The sequence below is a fragment of the Lolium perenne genome, chromosome 7 (assembly GCF_019359855.2).
Source record: "Lolium perenne isolate Kyuss_39 chromosome 7, Kyuss_2.0, whole genome shotgun sequence".
NCBI lineage: Eukaryota > Viridiplantae > Streptophyta > Magnoliopsida > Poales > Poaceae > Lolium > Lolium perenne.
In genome coordinates this window covers 85,123,221-85,146,614 of record NC_067250.2, presented here as the reverse complement: position 1 = coordinate 85,146,614, position 23,394 = coordinate 85,123,221, and the positions used below count along the sequence as shown (strand labels likewise).

The window sequence follows — 23,394 nt, the reverse complement described above, 5'->3', positions numbered from 1 at the left end:
AGGACTACCGCATTGAAATCAAACTTCCATGGACCATGCTTCGTTGCATGTGGCCAATCCCTTTCTGATTTGAAAATCACCAAAAACCGGTTACCACCAATGTTTTTGAATTGTGTCGGGCCATGCAGACCCCACGCACGGTGCATCGCCTTCTCCAGGGCCCCGATCACCAGCTTGCGAGGGGAGAAAAAATTTCCGAGCATCGCCCAGCAGGGATGAGGAATGTTCACCGGATCGACTCAGTTGATAACTAGCCATGTTGCTTCCTTGTCAATCAGGAGCAGCTCTCCCATCCTTGCTGATAGCCCCACTGCTAGATCCTCCACCCCCGTATTGATGGGAGATCGTAATAACCCACAAATATAGGGGATCACGTGTAGCCTTTTCGATAAGTAAGAGTGTCGAACCCAACGAGGAGCTAAAGGTAGGATAAACATTCTCTCAAGTTCTATCAACCACTGATACAACTCTACGCACACTAAGCGTTTACAATATCTAGGAAATAATACTAGAGCGATAACGGGTATGAGAGGTGACTTTGCAGAACAATAAAATACATGTAATAAATGTTAGTGATGCAGCAATAAAACAAACTAAACTAACAGTACCATGAGTGTGGAAAGGCGGTGGTAATAGTGGTGGCTTTGTCCAAGATCAATTAGTGAAGATTTTGGGTTCAATGTCTTCGATGCAGCTTTCTATGTAGGAGAGGCTAAATATACATCCTCTCCCTCCGGGATTACAAGTACTATATGATTGGTTTGCTAGCAAACATCCGTAAATACTAGCAAGCATTAAGGTTTCCCCAACCATAGCCTTAAGTAAATGATCATCTTACTCCCATACATGCAACTATCTGGTTCGCGTACTTAGGTTTCTATCACTCCGGCAGAACTTCCCCCTTCTACCAACCCTATGGTGCTTGATCCATGCGCACACAAATATTATGGGCACCAAGGACAGTAACATATCAACATACAACTCTAATGAACCAAAGAGAAACAACCAATCAATCAAAGAACAAATAAACTATGGCAACATGACATAGATCATAGGATTATAACTTGTAGCATCAAACACCATGTTTACATAGGGCGGTACAGAGATTTGTGAGAGGATGGACCAATGAATACAATGAGGAGTTGGTGATGGAGATGGCGGTGAAGACATTGGAGGGCTCAGCGAGGAGCGCCGGGAGGCGGTGGCGTGGGCGGCGCCGGCGGCGGCGCGGGGGACTCCTTCCCCGCCGCCGGCATCATGGGGGAGCGCCGCCCCTTAGCCTTCTTCTTCCTTGAGTTGGTGCTGGTATAGATGAGTGTTTCCCCCTCCTTGGCTGGAGGATTTTCGTGACAATGCTTGGGGGACTCACAAAATAGGGTTTCCCATCAATATATAGTGTTGAAGATGCAATCTAGGCCATGGGATGGATGCCCCTTTGATCCAAGGCTCTTGGGCACCTCTAGAACCTTCCTAGGACTCGCCTCTGTCCTTCATGAGCCTCACAACTCTTGGCTGGGCTGAAATATCCAGGTATGGAAAGAGTTTGTGTCAAATACGTCACCAACTTTCGGAGTCCCGAGACTACACGAACCTCCGCAGTAATTCCGCTTTCCCGGATGCATCCGTTGTCCTTTCTGGACGAATAAGATGTCCAAATTGTTCGGTTTGAAATTCTCTACAACTTTGTAGTTTACGACTTTTCCATTGAACGTCGTTTTGATGGAGTTTCGAAGCGATCTTTGAAAAGTGTTCAGTAGGGATAGATTCCGGGAAATTCCAGATTTCACCATAATGAGCTATTTCCTTCCATATTTGCCTATTTTCTGCACAACAAAGTTGAAACCAAGAACTTGTGAACTTTTGGAACTATTAATAGGTTAGTCCCTTAAAACATATAGTAATTGGTGTAAAACAAGCATGGAACATAAAAAATTATAGATACGTTTGCGACGTATCAACATCCCCAAGCTTAACTCCTGCTCGTCCTCGAGTAGGTAAGTGATAAAAAGAATAATTTTTGAGGTGACATGCACCTTCAAAGTTCAAAGGATGACTAGATACAAATAATTTAAGAACAATTAATAACACATTCATGATTCAATCAATAATAATTTTGGGACCATGCACATAGAACTAAGAATGACAACTATGCTCTCATAAGACGGTGCATATAACTTAGAAGATGAAGACTCAACATAAAAGTAAAAGAATGACCCTTCGCAAAGGGAAGCAGAGATTAAATATGTGCTAGAGCTTTTTTATTTTGAAAACATAGAGATATAAAATTTTAAGAGAGGAAATTGTATCAACGGTAGCAATAAGTAATATAGGTTATGTATAAAACTTCCTATAAGTTGCAAGCCACATGCATCGAATACTAATAGTGCCCGCACCTTGTCCTAATTAGTTCGGATTTCCATGGATTATCATCGCACTACATATGTTTCAACCAAGTTTCACAAAGGGGTACCTCCATGCCACCTGTACAAAGGTCTAAGGAGAAAGTTCGCATTGGATTTCTCGCTTTTGATTATTCTCAACTTAGACATCCATACCGGGACAACATGAAAAACAGACAAATGGACTCCTCTTTAAGCTTAAAGCTTTTGGCAACATAAATTTATCATAAGAGATTTTTGAGGTTTTAATGTCGATGCTGAAACTTCCACCATGTAAACATGGCTTTGGTTAGCGGCCCAATGTTCTTCTCTAACAATATGCATACTCTAACCTTTTATCATGGTTATATCCTTTACTTCAGACAAGACGGACATGCATAGTAACTCACATGATATTTATCAAAAGTATGATGATGGTGTCCCCATGTCAGCATGGTTGCCACACAACAAGCAGCTTATAAGAACTAAGATACATAAGTGACATATTCCTCACCACAATATTTTTTTAGGCTACTTTCCCATGAGCTATGTATTGCAAAAACAAGGAATTATTTTGAAGGTTTTAAAGGTAGCACATGTAAATTTACTTGGAGTGGCGGTGAAATACCACATATAGGTAGGTATGGTGGACACTTTTGGCATATTTTGGTTTTTGGTGGTTGGATGCACGAGTAGAGATCATACTCAGTACAGAATGAAGGCTAGCAAAAAGAAAGATAGCGACCAACTAAGAGAGTAATAATGGTCATAACCATGCATAGCGACAAAACTTATTAATTAAAGCATATGGTGATATTAAAAGTCTAAACTAAATGATCAATTCAACCCAATTGAAACATCAGAGGAGATCTTCCATTTGCATCATTATTAATATGAAACCTTTTTACTCATATCCAACACCAATCAACTTATTTGAAACAACTCTCATTTGTAATATTCATTAAAGATCAGAGAGCTAATCATATATAACTGAAACATACTAACATGCTCTGAACAAAATATGAGTCAAAAACCAGAGCTAAACGCAATACTAGCAAAAATAAAACGCTCGTTGAACAATAAGAGTGAAAACTAGAGCGTTCATACAATTAAAACGGAGCGTGTCTCTCTCCCAAACAAACATGGTATGATGGTGCCCACTTTATTGAAAATAAAATACACAACAGAAAATAAAGACGCTCCAAGAATAAAACATAGTATATGAAGCAATAAAAATATAGTGAACAGAAACAGGACCTGATATTTTTATTGATGAAGAAGGGGATGCCTTGGGCATCCCCAAGCTTTGACGCTTGTACTTCTTGAATATATCTTGGGTTTACATGGGCATCCCCAAGCTTGATATTTTGTCCATTCTTCATCTCATCTCATCATTCTTCTTTCCTACACTTGAAAACTTCCTTCATACAAAACTCATCACAAATCTCATTAGCAGCGTTAGTGCAATGATAATATTAATCAAATCTACAAAGTTCAGTATGACATATGAAAAGCATTTTAATAAGCATTAGCTACTGTATCACAACTTCAATAAGGTTCTTTGATCAAGAGAACTCAAAAAGGTGGGCAAAAATATGCAAATGCAAAACAGTGCAAGAATCTGTCAAAACAGAACAGTTCGTAAAAATTGATTTTTTAAAAATAGTTACGCTCTGTAACTTGAAAAACTCTGAACTAATGAAAGTTAGATAAATACCTGGGGAAGATGCTCGTAAATTGGCAGCTCAAACTTACGTTCTGGTGATTTTTGGAGATTTTTCTCGTGACAAATCAGAAACAGTAAACAAGATTGCAAATCCCCCAAATACCACTTTCTTACCATTAGAGGCAATTCTTGGCACAAAAACAAAACAAACATGATAAGGAGAGGTCATTACAGTAGTAATGACTTCCAAGACTCAACAAAGCAGTAAATAACAGAAATATAAACATATTGGGTTGTCTCCCATAAAACTCTTTCTTTATAGCCATTTAAGATGGGCATGATTATTTGATGGAGCTCTCAAACCCCCTTTTTTTGTTGTTTTCCCATTATAAGTGAAACTGATAAAGAAACAAGAACCAAATAAAGAACCTAATAAAACTAAATAGGATAAAACCAAAGATAATAAAAGCAACTATATACAATGCTTACATGTGGATGGGTAATATTGAGTTTGAAGGAGACAACCTCATGTTGGTTGATGAATAGGGGGATGCCTTGGGCATCCCCAAGCTTAGATATTTACATCTTCTTGAATATTCTCTTGGGATCCATCTACACATCCCCAAGCTTGAGCTCTTGCATTCTCTTGCTCATCTCATATCACCATATTGATTGGAACTTAAAAACTGCATCCACATAAAGCTTCACAAAACTCATTAGTAGGTTAGTACTCATTAAATAAAATCCACAAGTGTTCAAGTATCCCTAATTTCTATAAAATCTATCAAATATTTAGCCACTGTAATACTGAGGTTTCTTATTATTCAATCGAACGTCGAAAACGAAGGAAACTTTTGAATCCTAAGTACAATATTTAAACAAAGAGAATCGAAATCTGTCAAAACTGAACACTCTGTAAAGATGTCACTAAATGAGATAGTTACATAACTCAAATCGAAAAACTCATGATTAATGAAAGACAGATCATAACCTCAGGTCTATGCACACAAAAAAAATCAGATCAAAATGCCATACTGAGATTTTTCACGAATTTTTGCAGCACAGCACAGGAAATCTGTCTCAACAGAATCAGTCCGTAAAGATTGAATTATTAGATCTGTCTACGTACCTCAAATCAAAAAAGTCAGAACTAACTAAAGTTAGATAGCAAGAACTACTATGCACTCAAGAAATTTCAGATCAAGATGAAGTTTTGGTGATTTTTAAAATTTTCTACAGTGGAACACAGGAAATCTGTTTTCTAGGCAGCATAGTGACAATCTTGCATAACAAACTAGATGTTATCTATACATTCTATTTACAGCGGGATATGTACACTATATACACTATATACACTATTTACAAGTTTTTAATAAAAAGCTTCCATGGAAAGAATTGTTTTTGTTTCGCAGGCATGAACACAAGTGTTCAAGGTCGACCCCCACTTCACCATTACTCATCTTTCCAATCACTTTTCTTTTCTGAAAACATTTTTTTATTTTTTTATATAAGAAGTATAACTTATTTTTTTTGTAAATCGCATTCCCTATCCATACAAGAGATAGAGAACAACTAGGTACAGGAAGTAAAACTACTTAGAGATAAAGCAAACAAGTGCACACGAAAATATTCACCTACGCTATGGCTCCCCGGCAACGCCGCCAAAAAAGGTCTTGATAACCCACAAACATAGGGGATCGCGTGTAGCCTTTTCGATAAGTAAGAGTGTCGAACCCAACGAGGAGATAAAGGTAGGATAAACATTCTCTCAAGTTCTATCAACCACTGATACAACTCTACGCACACTAAGCGTTTGCAATATCTAGAAAATAATACTAGAGCGATAACGGGTATGAGAGGTGACTTTGCAGAACAATAAAATACATGGAATAAATGTTAGTGCTGCTGCAATAAAAGAAACTAAACTAACAGTACCATGAGTGTGGAAAGGCGATGGTAATAGTGGTGGCTTTGTCCAAGATCAATTAGTGAAGATCTTGGGTTCAATGTCTTCGATGCAGCTTTCTATGTAGGAGAGGCTAAATATACATGCTCTCCCTCCGGGATTACAAGTACTATATGATTGGCTTGCTAGCAAACATCCGTAAATACTAGCAAGCATTAAGGTTTCCCCAACCATAGCCTTAAGTAAATGGTCCTCTTACTCCCATACATGCAACTCCGGCAGAACTTCCCCCTTCTAGTATACAAGTACCACCAACCCTATGGTGCTTGATCCATGCGCGCACAAATATAATGGGCACCAAGGACGGTAACATATCAACATACAACTCTAATGAACCAAAGAGAAACAACCAATCAATCAAAGAACAAATAAACTATGGTAACATGACATAGATCATAGGATTATAACTTGTAGCATCAAACACCATGTTTACATAGGGGCTGTATAGAGGTTTGTGAGAGGATGGACCACTGAATACAATGAGGAGTTGGTGATGGAGATGGCGGTGAATACGTTGGAGGGCTCAGCGAGGAGAGCCGGGAGGCGGAGGCGTGGGCGGCGCCGGCGGCGGCGCGGGGGACTCCTTCCCCGCCGCCGGCATCATGGGGGAGCGCCGCCACTTAGCCTTCTTCTTCCTTGAGTTGGTGCTGGTATAGATGAGTGTTTCCCCCTCCTTGGCTGCTGCCAAGGAGGAGGATTTTCGTGACAATGCTTGGAGGACTCCAAAAATAGGGTTTCCCATCAATATATAGTGTTGGAGATGCAATCTAGGCCATTGGATGGATTCCCCTTTGATCCAAGGGCTCTTGGGCACCTCTAGAACCTTCCTAGGACTCCCCTCTGTCCTTCATGAGCCTCACAACTCGTGGCTGGGCAGAAATATCCAGGTATGGAAAGAGTTTGTGTCAAATACGTCACCAACTTTCGGAGTCCCGAGACTGCACGAACCTTTGCAGTAATTCCGCTTTCCCGGATGCATCCTTTGTCCGTTCTGGACGAATAAGATGTCCAAATTGTTCGGTTTGAAATTCTCTACAACTTTGTAGTTTACGACTTTTCCATTGGACGTCGTTTTGATGGAGTTTCGAAGCGATCTTTGAAAAGTGTTCAGCAGGGACAAATTCCGGGAAATTCCAGATTTCACCATAATGAGCTATTTCCTTCCATATTTGCCTATTTCCTGCACAACAAAGTTGAAATCAAGAACTTGTGCACTTTTTCAACTATTAATAGGTTAGTCCCTTAAAACATATAGTAATTGGTGTAAAACAAGCATGGAACATCAAAAATTATAGATACGTTTGCGACGTATCAGATCACAATAGTGTTCGGGACGAACTACCACCTCTCGGCACCAAACGAGCAGGAGACATCGTACAGAGCCCAAACCCTCGCACTCCACGAGCGCTGAGACGTGGGATCTGAAGCACAATGTCGCGTAGGTCTTCTCTCGCAGTCGATATCACAACTGCTGCCGATCACATCACCCAACGAAGAAACCCTAGCCCACGATATTGTCTAATTAACTGTTGCTATCAACCAGCCAACATAACTATTAAGGTCATGAGACCAGACCAATACATTAAGGTTAATGGTTCCTCGTTCTCCTCGAGTTGTGTTCAATTCTCTTAATATCACCATTGTCACTAGGAGGCCGGCCACATAGCTGCTAGACAACAAGTTTTAATCTATCTAGATCTCTAGATCATGTTGTCTATACCCTTAGTTAGACAACAGGCATTAAGAAAAGCATAGATAGTCAATCTCATAAGTAATAATAACAATAGATTTCACAAATGGATTAAAGACACATCATATCTCCCCCAATCCCCTACATCTCCTACACTACGGGGATTTACTCGGACATGAGAGGAGAATTGAACAAAAATACATAATGATATTATAAATGGAGCTCATCTCGATATTACCGTAGAAAGCCACAAATAAGATCAAACCAAATCCAATATCAAGAGTCTCGAATGTGAAAAGAATTTACAACCCTTGTCCTTGAAAAGATGAATCTCTCTCTCTATGGTGATGATGATGGTGGAATGAAGGATCTTGAGGAGGAGGATCACGACAAAGATCGAAGGATGAATTCCTCTTCTCTGTATCTCTTCTCCTCTGTTTGCGGATGAATTATGATGGCTGCGAATAATTTTCATCTCTCATCCTTTCACGAAAGTTGATCCTTTCGAAGAGGCAGGGGAGGCGCCGTATGGTAACTTCACGTTTGGTACATTCATGATGACCATACCAGTGGTCGTTGATACGCTTGCTTGTGAATCTTCTCAATTATGGACTTGCTCGATTTCCCCCAAATATTCAAAAAAAATTCAAAATGGGGACCCAGCCTCTGCATCAAAGAGATGCATACAACTATTATTGAAACTTTAATCAACATGGATATGTCAAGATCATGCATCACAAGATCCGAAGCCACCAGTCAAAACCTACAAAACCGACAATGGGTAAAGTAACATGTCGTGAGGGCCTCTGCCCTAAAACACAGAAACAAACGCCCACCAACTAAAAACTGGTGACAACCCTAATTCACCCTATGGCGAGAACATGATCTCAAAACCAGTTTAGCTGACCCTTGGCGAGCACCTTTGTCCTCGCTTCAGAAGCCGTTACCACCATCGAACCGCTGGACCATCTTCAGAGAAGATATCCGCATAGCCCTTGCCAGTCTAGTTGTTAATACCACCATGGAAGATCTTTCGTGTGTAGCACCTGCCGATAGGCATGACTCAGCGTAGCACCTGTCAGCCATGCATGCCTTGACATCTCATCATCCAGCCACTAATTCCACCATCTAGCTGGTACTCCCAAAGACAATGCCCTCATGAGGGAGAGAGAGACGCCAATAGCGCTACCATTGTTCGATCCGTGAAATCAAGATCAAGGGTTTCCCCTGGAAGCGGCCCGAGTGAAGTGGAAGTAGACTGGCAGGAAGATGCCCTCAACAGGGGAATGGTGCATGCACACAGCCATTGTCCGCCACGACCGGAGTCAAAGCACGGATTTCACCGGCGGCTACTCCACCCCAACTCTCCGCCGGGGCTAGAATAGGGACCAGATGGCCGAGCACCTCCGTTAGAGGAAGAGACCACCAATGAACACTGCCAAGCCGACTAGCTCACCACCACCAGCGCCCAACACTGAAGCAAACCCTAGCCCCGCCATGACAGAGAAGGGAGCCACCGGGGATGGAGAGGCGACAGGAACCCATCAGCAACCGCCAATCTCGGCCGTACCGCAAAGGTCTCCAGAATCGCAGCAACCAGGGTCTCTCCCGCCACCAACTGTGGCCCTAGAAGCCACCTGATCTCCACCAACCTCCACAATGGCGGCCGCGCAGCCAGGCGCATGACGCCACAGACCACCAGCCTGGGGCCGCTGCCTCGGATCCCGCCCTAGATCCCAACGATCAAACCTTGTCACTAACCACAGAAACGCCACCGCCAATCCAGCGCTGCCCTCGCGCACGCGGCACAGAAAGGGAGAAGCCGCCGCCAAGAGAACTGAGCTTTGCCTAGGCAAGCGCGCTGGCGTCGGAGAGGAGGCGGAGGAGGAGCGGGTCGAGGGAGTGGCAGCTAGGGTTCCTCCCATGTCGCCTATGCGGGAGGCGACATGGGGGCCGAGAGAAGCGCAAAAGTGTTGTGACTTGAGAGAAGCCCAAATCTTCATTTATGACATGATTTCCTTCAGCAATCGACTATTTCCTGGTTTTTTCATAAAAGCATCAGGAAATGCAACGTTCGTTCTATTTTTTCACTTTGCATGTTAATTAGAAAGCGATAGCCAACGTAATCCGTATAAAATCACCTCAGATAACAACTCACTGTTTGGAGCTATCAGTGCACAACACTAAATTTTGTCGTCTATTAATGTACCGAGGCGTGTGGGCGTGGTGACATGATAGGAGAATGCACGGCGAATCGGAAATACCGTGAGAAAAAAGCGTTGGGCTATAGAATCCCTGATGCAATTATTCCTACCAGCTTTTATTTATAGGGCCAGCGCGAGCGTGGAGATTAGCGGCCTGCCTCACCATTTAAAACCTCTAGGGCCTGCTTACCGCATTTTAGTGTATACAAAATAATTATATAGTAGTTTTATAAATCTAACTAAAATAGATAGAATATGCCATTTATTTTTGGAACATGGGAGCATATGCTCCCTCTATTTTGAAATGTATCTTACATATATTTTGAATTTCAAAAAAAATTGAAACAAAAAATTTGCATGTAAATCTTCTCATGCTACACTCTTACAAAGTTGTTTCATAAAAAATCGACTTATCATGTGACGTGTGTAAAAAAGACAAAACTCAGTGTTAAATTTAATGCTTTTCACAAGATAAATTTTATTTTTTTATATAGACCACAAAAAATATTGGTTTTTCGTGAAACTTGACGAACGAACATATATTATGAAGATGTACATGTAAAAAAATTTGTTAAAATTTTTCGACATTTCAAAATATGATTTTTTGGTTGAGGGTGCATACGCACCCGGGAGCCGAATTAAATTTCCGATTTATTTTACCTTAATAGGATACAATATCTTACAATAGTATTTTGCTATCAACATTGATGTGAGCAAATAAATGTAACATATAGCGAATGCATGAGATTGGACCATTACTGAATCAACATGATCACAAGCATTTAATTTGAAATCTTCGACTATGAAATTAATAGTTTATATAAAATTGGGTGTACATAAGTTTAGATCAATAAAGACAAGTGAACATTAATTACAAGATATGCATACACTAAGTTGCATTGTCACTTATTTTATTATGGATTTATTTAGAATAACTGTATAATAATAAATATGAAATAAATAGACGGTACAAAATAATATCATAATATATATACTAATTGTGTAAGATTTAATTACACCCTATACAAGCACCATCAATAAATATGATGCCAAAAAAACTAGAATAGTGCTTGTACAAATCTTGAAAATTAAAATTGAAGTCACATTTAAAAAACTTAATATAAATCTATTCCATTATAATAATATTCACTATCAGTCTTATTTGTGAGGAAACAAATCCATGGTACAATCAATGCATGAGATATAATGGTGTTTGCTCCTACATATATAAAACAACATCATTAAGTGCCATATAAAGGAGAAAATGAGAAATATAGTGTATACAAACTGGTGAGTATATCAGTTTAGAGCTACAAAGATATTTGAACATTAATTTAAATGTTCTCATAAATGTAACCTTGAAATGATGGTGGGTCTATAAAAGTACTCTCAAAGGAGAAAGGACCCCAAATAGGTGACCAAAGAAGCATCAAAACTACCAGTAGCCTCTTCTCGCAATATGGCACTCATCAGTAGCAAAACAAGGTCGATTGTCTGCAAAACTGCAATTGCTCTCTTTGTTGTTGTGATGATATGTTCTATGTTGCCATCCTCTGATGCACGTGGTGCAGGTAGGCAACAATTTCCTTGTTTACTTTGCATTTTGTATGAATACAAGAAAATATTTTTTTTCCATTCTTGTTTTTTTCTATGTACACGAGATAACTAAATTATTTATGTTTTAATGTATTGCATTTGTAGTTGGACCGTGGAGATGCGACCCTTTAAAAAATTGCACTCGCCATTTGTGCCACTCTCATTGCAAAAAAGGAGGATTTTTTGGTCACAGTGGTAATTACTTATGTTTCGACAAGGATGGGTGTTGCTGCGGAAAAAAGCTTGCGATGCAAAAATGACATCACCGAGGGTGATCATGCTTGTGTAAAGCAATGTTGATGAATAAAATCTTTTTTGTAATTGATCAATATGCATTTTATGCATTAACAAATCTTAATTGAATAACTTTTGTTTCTTATTGGACTCTTTTTTACCAATTTCGCTTCGTATGCCCAAAAAAAATGTTGTACTTCATCATGTTCACAACATATGATAATATGATTAATAGTTCAGTACATTCCTGTAACACCTTCTTAGTGGTATGCATGTCGTACTCAAGACCTAAAGTTAGTGCAACCATGATAACCCCTAAAACTTCTTAGATTTAGATGTTACTAGATAGACATGCGCGCTTCGCCACGCCGCCTACCATACGTTGTCGCACCACGCACGCTGGTGGGACACATTTATCGGCGATTTGATCTGGCTGGAACACGTTGTGGTTTCTTGACCCCTCTGTGTGTGCCATCTCTGCTGTAGACATCGTACGCAGCATGGATTGGAGCTGGAGAACGTCATGGTTGTTTGAGATTCATCGCAGGCTAGTCAAATATGGTAACAAACTCAGCCTCATTGAATTCAAAATGTCACGGACAGGGTGTTTCTGCACCCAGGTGCATATGCACCCTTTATTTAAAATGCATATTAAATATATTTACAAATGTTTAAAAAATACAAATAAAAATTCTTTGTGTATACCTTGACATGTTACGTGCTCATAAAGTTGTTTCAGCAAAAACAGATATGTTTTGTGCCCTGTGCAAAAAACACAAATTTTTTGTGCTAAAATAGTCTATTTCTCGAATCATTGTTTGTCTTTTTTACACAGGATACAAAAATTGTCAGTTTCATGTGAAACTTTACGCGCGCACATAGAACATATCTCTGTACATGGTAAATTTTTTCCCTAAATTTTTTTGGTTTTTGAAATATGTTTTATACATATAGGGTGCATATGCACCCGAGATCAGTTTTGGTTTTCCGAAATGTCACCACCTCTTAGTGATAAGCTCAACCAGCTGAACAAATCCCGCCAACGTGCACAACATCACAAGCAGCTAACCTAGGCGAAACAGGATCAAGCTGGCACGGCTGGCCCGTACATACCTTTTCGTGAACGTCTACATGGCACTTATCAGCTAAACTAATGCCTACATGACCCCTAGCAGCAGAACAAAAGGAGAAGAAAAGAACCATTTGGAATTGGATTACCAAGTGAGGTACTAAACCAGGTACTCATAATTTAGAAGGTATACATCAGCTTGTTAGTAGCACAGAAAGGGCATCATAATTAAACTGCAATGCACTGTTGGAACTCTACATAGTAAGTAGGATGAGACTGGCGTATGATAAATTCATTACAGGAGCAAATATAGAGTTTGACTAACGTGTTAACTTAATATAATCTAACATATAACATTGCTAATGTAAGCAGTCATGACAAACCAATAACACATTCAGCATGCATAGTAACGATTGTGCTTTTGGTGCCATCGGACCGGGGGCGACCTATTGAGTGTAGCGCTCACCGTCTTCTCGCATCCATCATGGATAAAGATGGCCACCTCAACTGCAAACGAAAGAGGAATTGTTATTTGAAAGTTCAAATCATATTCAATTACGGAGTTAAGAAATTACACTATCATGTTTCTACAAGAAAATATGAGTTAACATTTTAGCAAAAAATATAATTTATAATAGGAAGTCAACTTAATGGCAAAGTCACTAATAGTTTTGGATTCTGAAGGCATACATGTAGTTGTTAATTACAATGTCTACAACCTAGTGGATTGGAGTTCTTATTTGAGTTGATTATATATTAAATAGATGATACGGAAAGGCTTGTTCTTTAAAAAATTAACCAGGTTAAGGCGGTAACCATAAAACTAAGGCAACATAATTATCCTTTTATCAAGGCACTATCTGGTGCTGCTAATATAAGGAAGAGCTATAAAAAGCCTTGAACTTTCAAACTATGGACATAAATAAAACAAATGCTGAAAAATTCATCAAGGAAATAAGAACTTACTTCTTGCAATCAACCATTTGAGCAGCCGCTGCCTGGTTCACCCGATGACCAAAACAACCCATCGGCGCCCACCTTCGACAACATATATCCGATCATATATACGTGTATAATTTAATTTTCTGAGAGAACGCAAAATTTGCAAACCTTACTCTCTATTAAGAATTCACCTACATAACTAAAAAAAAATAGCATAGCGGGATTAACATGTACTCTCTTATTCACTGGAGGTCATGGCGGACCAGATTCACAATACCCCGACTGCTGTAGCCTTAGGTTTAGAGCCGAGTAGGCCTACTCTAGAAATTAGTTTCATTTCTAGAAAAAAATACAACACCAAAATCTTTTCTTTAACTTCATTGTCATGGAAAATTAGTAAAAAACCTCAAGACAAACAAAAAAAAAATCTGAAATGGAAAAATGAATGCTTTATAAGTGAATAAATATTAGTATGAACAGGTAACAATGATGAAACCTAGTAGGTTACAATTATCAAGGTACAACTATAGACCAACTAAATTTATTCTTGTGTATTTAGACCTTAAGATATTTTCTTTCACGCAACAAAGCAAAAAAAAGAAGGGCCGGAGCAATTAACTGTCCCCTTTTTCTTGAAAACAAAACCATTTTTACAGAAATGATGACATAAATCTAGTGGTAACATAATTTTTTAACAGATTCATTTTACTTAATATAAAACGACACTAAAATAGGTGATGGTACATCATTTACTGAACCTCCTTTACCCTATAATGTTGGTTTAAAAATCTTTCAATCACCAGCAAATAACCCATACACAAGTGCATTTTGGTCAGATTACCTAGTTATCCCCATTGTTTTCCAACAAAGTTTCCGATGGACATAGATCACCATTTTCCCACGAAGTGTGTGAATGGCACACATCTAAACACTATTTAGTGTATAGATACATTCAAATTAGACAATCAGATCAGATAATTTAAATTTACTTAGACAAAGGATGTTTCATTGCTCACATGTCTGCAGGTTATGTGCAAGGACAACAGTACGACAGGCTTAAGGGCTACACACAGGAAAAGATTTTAGTAACATATATAGCAGTTCCATGTCTCTAATGTGCGGTCAGAAAATTCATGCATAGAAACATCATAATACGATCTACATCCTTGTACCATTGATTGTACCTAGTATGAAATGCACAGAAAGATATGGTAGACTCATTGACTCAAAATAGAGAAAGGGAAAAGACAGTAAATATTGGGAGGGAAGAGTTGGCTGGATTGGCCATACAGCACGACCTGGTCACTATAGAAAGCATAACTTTAACCACGTAAATTATAACTAAATAAATAACTTTTATGTTGAATCAATGCAAGCAAATGAGGTTATACCAGATAGAACAATTAAACCGCCAATGTTACTCTTAGATAGCATACTAAAGTTTCCACTTTCAATATATGTCACTTATTTAAATCGCCAAAAATTAAATTGTAGAGTTCCCTGGAAAAAACTTACATCATACATGCCACTGGAAAAAACTTACATCATACATCTCTATTCCAACACCACCCAAAAAATTTGAACATCCAGATTACAATAAAACTTTTTTTTTTGTTTTGGTCGAAAAGGCAGGGCAGATTACATGTATGTTCATAACTAAAACAAATTACTGTAGATAGGATGATGCATCATCAGGTGCAGAATTTGTGTTAGCTTTATGTTGGGGCACTTCATTATGAAAAGCTTCCTTTTGAGGCATATATAACAACTTCAAAGATAAAATGTTACCCTCCGTCTATAAATAGATGTCTCAGGTTTGATTAAATTTGGATGTATCTGACACTAAATAGCGTCTAGATACATCTAAATTTAGACAAATCTCAGACATCTATTTATGGACAGAGGTGGTATTTATCTTCAATGTAGCGTTGAAATGTTAAGCAAGGAGAATAAATAATCTACAGCATGTAACCAGTGAGCAGTGTTATGTATTAGTTGTACAGGGTCATGTGAATGAACACAAGTTTGACACAGGTTCTCCCACAGCCTTAGGTCTCTCTTCTGTTAATCTATCGATGCAGTAAGGGTACTGTAGGGTATATTGATCTTTGAAACAAGTTCAGCTTGAAATAAGTTCCCCGCCAATTGACTTGCATCTTTTAGCTTATCTCCTTCAATCGTCAGGCTAATATTTCTGTAACCAGGTATTGTAGCTACAATGACTTAGATGATACCCCACAAAGCATCAGTTAAATTCATACAGTTTCTCTCATGCCGGTACAATGATACCAATATAAGTGGTAGCTTTAACAATGCCCAAAAAAAATTCAATGTAGCTACAAAAATAAAATGATTAAAATATGATAGTTGTTAAAATAAATATTGTACACATCAGCAAGGTGCTAATAATCACGATCTAGTACTAAGATTTCCATGTAATGCTAACCGATGATGTACATTGCTGATATTTGACCATTACCTAGATTATTTTCATCAGTACACAGTGCATTTCTTAGAAATCTATAGCAATGCCAACTCTGTACTTCAAGCATCAAGCCAAGACTAAACCATTTAAAGTAGCAATGCTCCCATTTGCATTTTCACTTGTTTGTCTGACACCATAATAAGAATTCAGAATTGCAAGAGTTGTAACACTCAAATCATAATTCATCACTGGAATTTCAGCAGGAAAATAACAAATTGAGGCTTAATATAATTAACCACCTCAGCATATAATTTTACTGGCAGTGCCCTATTATAAATAAAGATCACCTACAACTGCTCCTAAAGTCCAGGCGTTCGCCTCCTAGCTCATTGTCAGCGCCAGTGCAATACTTCCAGCAAAACGTAAGTGTAGTTTGTAGGGAAAACAGAACTGCAAATTTATTTTGCAAGAGAAAAATAGGCTTAGACGATCTTCAATGATATATAGGAAAAATGACAAACCAATCACCAATGATAACATGATACATTTCCTATGAAGATGAAGAAAAAAAAAATATATATATATATCGAAAACCCAAGCAGTTCTTTGGTGTATAAGCAAATCATCGGATCGTAGGTGTTATTCCCGAACACACAAACACACTGTCGCTTTTTCTTATTGGACATAAGTCATAACAAAGACCCAATTAGCCTCAAGTCACCCATGACCATGTCACCAGTTTAGTTCCTCTGTACCTAGCAAGCACCCAGCCCTAAGTGTCATTTTGCATTCTGCCATCTGCCACGGGTGCTCTTTCTATGGTGTTTGTGCCCCATGTACTCTCTAATATACAACAAACATATAAAATTTAGGTACAACGGTAGAAGGTTTACTGTCCTGTGAAGTTACCTTTATCCAAGTTGAGCATATTCCCTTATGTTACCTTCCAGCTGGAGTAGTCTCATGCACAAGCACGTTCGTAATATGGATCCTGGTCGGTGCCATGCTGATGAAAAAAGGAAGAAATTGTATGTATGCTACACCGTCAGCCCCGCTCTCTGATTTCAGGTGGACATGCTGGTATCGGCAAGGCGAGCAGGCGTGGCTGGCTTGCCGGCAGCGCAGTGGACCACTCACCGCCGCTACCTTTTCCCATCCACCTCCACCCCCACCTCCCCAACAGCTGGCTCGAGAAAATTAGCAACTGTAAAGACAGTAAGGATGAAAATGACTTAAAAAAAAATACATACAACAAAACACAGCATGCTATTCAAGTATTCATACCGAAGTATGATTTTCTTCATGCTACATCATGAGACCTTGTGTGCTTCTTTGCTACCCAGTTCACAGCAAAAAAAAAAAAATTAACAATTAGGCATGAGTTTTTCCCTGCGAGGTTTCATGTAAAATCTATGTGTCACTATAAAAATAAGCGATGTAAATAAAAATTGGGCACTATAAATAAGCATTCTAAATAAAATAGCTAGTATCAATCAAATTTAAAAAACAAAATGGTTATCCACAAAAATTGTAAAACTTGGAGGACAAAATCATGAAAGACACCATTCTGAAGCCCTTGATGGTGAGGATCTGGCATCGCAGTGGCTGGTGCGCCCTTCCTCCTCGCCGAAGACCTTGCAGGATCCCGAGCAGGAGGGGCAAGACACGAAGAGGTCGCCCACGCAGGCGCCACATACAAAGGACGGATCCTACCCCGCAGACGACGGTCAGGTCCTGCCCCGTGGCGCCGTCGCAGCTTGCCAACCTCGTGCAGCTGCCTGACCTCGTGGCCGCCGCCGAGAAGCCACCCCGCGACACTAGTAGGAAAACCCTTATAGGCAAAAGCTTAGTTCTGTGGCGCACCACTAAATATGCGCCACAGAAACTTTTTTTGTGGCGCACCAGGCAAGGTGCGCCACAAAAATAGCTTAATTTTGTGGCGCACCAAAGAACCCTGCGCCACAAAAACTAGGTGGGCCCCACCAGCTGACACCCCCATTCATTGGTTTTACTATTTCTATGGCGCATGTACTGCAGTGCGCCACAAAAATAAGATATTCTGTGGCGCACGGCCACGGTGCGCCACAAAAATAAGCTATTCTGTGGCGCACAGCCACGGTGCGCCACAAAAATAAGCTATTCTGTGGCGCAGCTTGGCTCGTGCGCCACAGAAATAAGGTATTCTGTGGCGCATTTGTTCAGGTGCGCCACAGAATTAGCGAACCAGATCTACAAAAGTGAGCCAACCTCCCACCTACCACACTACACAAGTCATTCTTCTTCCTCCATCTAGCTCGTCCCCCCCCTTCTCTCTCATACCATTTTGACTCTACTTTTCACTTGCTTGGGTATTTATTGCACTTACTTTGGTTGATACTTAATTGGAGTTGAGGAGAAGGCTCTCCATACTCTCTCCTCCTCTCGAACTCATCGATCGCGGTCTCGTCTCGGTATCGAATCTAGAAGGTGAGTAGTTAGAGGAGACATACATATGCTTGGAGGAGACATGCATATGCTTGTTGATCTTGTGTGGCCGTCGTGTGTATGGATGCTTGTTGCAGGTGAAGCGCTTGTGTGTGTCGGTGTGGTGCATGGATGTTTGCCGAAATGTTGATTCATTTCCGTTTCGGCAAGTTTTGCACTACCCATATGTCCTACTTTGAGGAGAGGTCATGCCGAATTTTTCCGCTCCATGTAATACCTTGAGGAGAGGTACGGCCCATGCATGTGTGTGCATTTGGTGCGGTTCTAATTTCCTGTTCTATGTATACCATTTGCAGGCAAGCATGGTCCTCTCGATGAGTTCCGCTCGAATCTCTAGATACAAGATAGACGCGAAGGAGGACATGATTCGAACAATAGGCGCCAGATAAGATGTCCGTGTCGATCATGCAAACTCGAGCGCCGGATCAACCCCGATTCCGACAACCGGAGGAGCACTGCCGAGGCGCGGTTTCATGCAAGACAACCAGCGCGGCCGGCCCCATCAAATGGTGCGCATGAAGACCATGTCGAGCGAGATGACTATCATCATGAAGAAGACTATCATCATGCCGACGGGGACTATCATCATGAAGAAGAAGTCGGCGGAGAAGATCATCATGAAGAAGAAGATGCCGGCGGAGAACATCATCATGATGAAGAAGAAGATTCCGGCGCGACCCCGCTAATTTCGGCCTTGCGGGACTCTCATGTTCAAGATCTTCTCCTCCAGGAGACGAGCAACGATAGAGTTGCAGCTAGAGAGAGAGCCAAGCTGTCGCAAATGGAGAAAGACGGGATGACTCCGATCTTTCCTGGGTGTCGTCCGCAGGATACGCGCTTGCATGTAACGCTTGATTACCCGCAGATGAAGACGCAGAACAAGTGGACCGATTCCAGCTTCAAAGAAGAACTTAAAATTCTGGCACGATCGTCTCCCGGAGGGGAACACATTGCCAAGTAGTACCGAGGAGGCCAAGAAAGTCGTGTGTCCCCTTGACCTACCGCACGAAAAATACCACGCCTGCATTAATGATTGTGTGATTTATAGGTGCGAGTACAAGGACAGAACCACATGTCCGGTGTGTGGCCACGGACGGTACAAGGTTGGGAACAAGAAGGTACCTCGAAAGGTGGTATGGTACTTTCCTATCACTCCCCGTCTGCAGCGGTATTTCGTGGACCCTAAGGAAGCAAAGCTCATGCAATGGCACGCGGAAAGGCAGAAGCCCGAAGAAGATCCGGAGATGGGCTATATGCTGACACACCCTTCGACGCCGAATGCTGGCAAACATTGGACATCGCCTTCCCTAGGTTCGGGGCGACGCAAGGAACATCAGGCCGGGTATGAGCACCGATGGACTCAATCCGTTCGGCAACCAGAGTAGCACGCATAGCACCCGGCCTCGTGTTTGTATGGCCTTACAACCTACCCCCGTGGCTGTGCACCAAGCAAAGGTACATACACTGAGTATTCTCATTCAGGCCGAAACAACCAAAGCGTCGACATGCATTTGTATCTCGGGCTGCTGAAAGAGGAGTTAGACACGTTGTGGAAGACGCCACCCCGTACGTGGGACGCCTACACTAGAACTTATTTCGATATGAGAGCCGCGTTGATCACGACGGTCACGGACTATCCTGGTTACGCATATGTATCCGCCGGGTGGGCCACGGATTCAACGGCTGTGTGAAGTGCATGGACGATACCCCGCATCTACAACTACCAAGGGATCCCGGGTCCTCGAAAACCGTCTACCCAGGTGCTCGAAGGTGGCTTCGCTTGGATCACCCGTGGAGAAAACGCGGTGATATGTTCAATGGTAAAGATGAGCCCGATGGACCCCCACGCCCGAGGAGCGGCGCAGAATCGATGATCTTCGAAAAATTGGAAGGAGTGCCCAGCCGCCGGGAAAGAAGCGACCGAAGCTGCAGAGCCGCTGCTCGGTGTATGGAAAGCGAGGTCTGCATTTTCCACGACTTGGAGTACCGGAAGGTCCTCCACACGCCCCACAGCCTCGATGTCATGCACATTACGAAGAACGTTACCGAGAGTCCGCTTGGCACTCTTTGCAACTCGTAAAAGTCCAAGGATGGACCGAAAGCAAGATACGATCTTAAACATTTTGGCATCGGGAAAGATCTTCAAGCCCCGATACCGACGATGATGATGATGATGATGATCGACGGAAGGGACTCAACGTCTCCGTAAAAGGGCTAAGAAGAACGCGGTGCAGCTTCCCGCTGCACCTTCACAACGAGTCCGGAGGAGCTCGAGCGATTTTCAGTGCCTCCTAGGAGTGAAAGTTCCTCACGGTTACTCGGGGAATATAAGCGAGATATCCGGACGTAGCGAAGAAGAGGTTCACCGGGATGAAGTCTCACGATTGCCACGTGCTAATGACGCAGATACTCCCCGTTGCGATCCGAGGCATAATGGACGAGCACGTCCGTGATACGCTGTTTGGCCTATGCAACTTTTTTGACGTTATCACCAGGAAGTCGATCGGCGTGAGGCAGCTCAAGATGCTACAGGATGAGATCGTGGTGATACTATGTGAGCTCGAGATTTACTTCCCGCCTGCATTCGTGATATATGCGTCCATCTCCTTCTCCATGTCGTTGAAGACATCAAGCAGCTCGGCCCAACGTTCCTCCACAACATGATGCCTTTCGAAAGGCGTAACGGTGTCATGAAAGGATACGTTCGCAATAGGGCCCGTCCGTACGCAAGCATGGCCAAGGGGTTTCTAACCTACGAGTGCATCTCCTTCGCGAAATTATCTAAGCACCGAGGACGACGAGGATCATGTTGGTCTACCCCCAGACACACCTCGGGAGGCTCGCCGGAGTCGGTCACCGCGAGGGCTACCGCTCATCCATGTCGGCATTGAAAATCGACGCGACGACTTTGACAGGCTCACCGGGTCGCGCTACAACACTTAAAACTGATCGAACCTTTCGTGCAAGAGCACAAAAGCATGGTCGAGCAGAATTACATCGATATGGGCCGGCCGAGGAAGATGGGAGACGTAACCAAAGAGCACAACTCCAGCTTCACGCGTTGGTTCAAGCAAACACAACTGCTTGAAGCATAGAGAAATACGCCTTCTACCGAAGATGAAAAACTCATATACACCTTATCACAGTGGACCCGCGCATAACGTAAGGACCTATCAGTGGGTACGACATCAACGGTTACAGATTCTACACCGAGGAGAAGGACAGAAATAGTGAAAATCAAAACTCAGAGTAACTATGTCGTCATACGCCGATGATGAGACTAATGTCAATGAAAGATTTTTTGGAAGGATCGAGGAGATATGGGAGCTCAATTACTGTGGAGAGACGGTGCCAATGTTTCGTGTGAGATGGGCCAAGAAGGTCGAAAAAGAAGGCCGATATTTCACAACCATGGTTATACCCGATGCAAAATCGAAGAACGCATCCGCGAAAAATGAGCCATGGGTACTCGGTAGCCAAGTTGACCAATGCTTCTTCATCACCGATCCGTCGAGGCCTAGCCGTGTTGTCGTCAGGAGGGGCAAGAGGAGCATCATAGGAATGCAAGGAGACGCCAACGAGGAAGACTTGGACAAGAACGGTGACCCGAAGATTGAGGAGGAATTCGACAGCACTTCGACATGCCTACTACTAGTAAAGTAAGAAGGAAGACCTCCCTACCCTCTAAAGGTTGTCCGTTCACGCGAAGAAATCTCAAGGTGGCCGGCATAAAGTATTCAACCGCCAACAACCGAAAGGGCAAGAAGATTGCGAAGAGACGCTAGCTAGAGCTCGAAGCCGGGACGAAGAAGATCTTTTTTTGGTCTATCACATGTGTGTGTGAGTGTGTGTTAGACAAGTACATCCATGTGTGTGTGAGAGAAACAAGAACGTACATGTTTGTATGAGACAATTAATTTATAATACTCTACTAATTACTAAATAATGTTGTGTTATTTATTGAAATGTAACTAAAATGTGAAAAAAAGGAAGAAAAATTGTGTGGCAGCCAGGGTTCGAACCTGGGTACTAATGGGCTAACATTGACCTTAACCACTTTGGGCTAGTGCTAAGTAACCGTCAAGACACAGCAGTAAACCATTTTGTTTTGCTAAGTGCCTAAATTACGTGGCGCACGCCCTTTAGGTGCGCCACAGAATTAAGGGATTCTGTGGCGCACGTCGAGCTGGTGCGCCACAGAATGCTTCGTGGCGCACATGGAGGGGTGCGCCACAGAATTTAGACACTTGGTGAAATATCGATCGACCCTTTCTTCCCCACACTCACAACAAACAGCTTCCTTCCCCGACAACCCTAGCGCCACCGCAACCACCACCACCGCCAAGCGCCGCTGCCGCCGAGGAGGAGGAGGAGGAGGAGGACGGCCACGCCACCGCCGAGCAGACGCCCAAGCCCGAGCCGCCACCGCAGATCGAGGAGGAGGACGCGCGAGCCCGAGCCGCCGCCGCAGAGGAGGAGGGAGGAGGACCGCCACGCCGCCACCTAGCGCTGCTGCCGCCGAGGAGGAGGAGGAGGACGGGCATGCCACCGCCGAGCAGGACGCCCAAGCCCGAGCCGCCACCGCAGATCGAGGAGGAGGACGCGCAGCCCGAGCCGCCGCCGCAGAGGAGGAGGACGTACAACGCCATCACCACCGCGCCCTGCCACCGCCGCCGTTCGGTGAGACTCCCTCTCCCCCTCCCCACTCCCTTGTCCCCCTCCCCACGGTCTTGTGCCCGA

The 23,394-nt window shown here is 42.3% G+C and overlaps 1 long non-coding RNA gene across 1 annotated transcript; it reads right to left on the bottom strand.

Annotated features, from left to right (window-relative positions):
* Positions 1 to 1,045: 1,045 nt before the first annotated feature.
* On the bottom strand, positions 1,046 to 6,716 carry LOC127316796 (uncharacterized). Its single transcript, XR_007860652.1, has 2 exons — positions 3,636 to 6,716; positions 1,046 to 1,823 (listed from the first exon to the last, which is right to left on the bottom strand). It is a non-coding gene; the product is annotated as an uncharacterized lncRNA (long non-coding RNA).
* Positions 6,717 to 23,394: the final 16,678 nt, after the last annotated feature.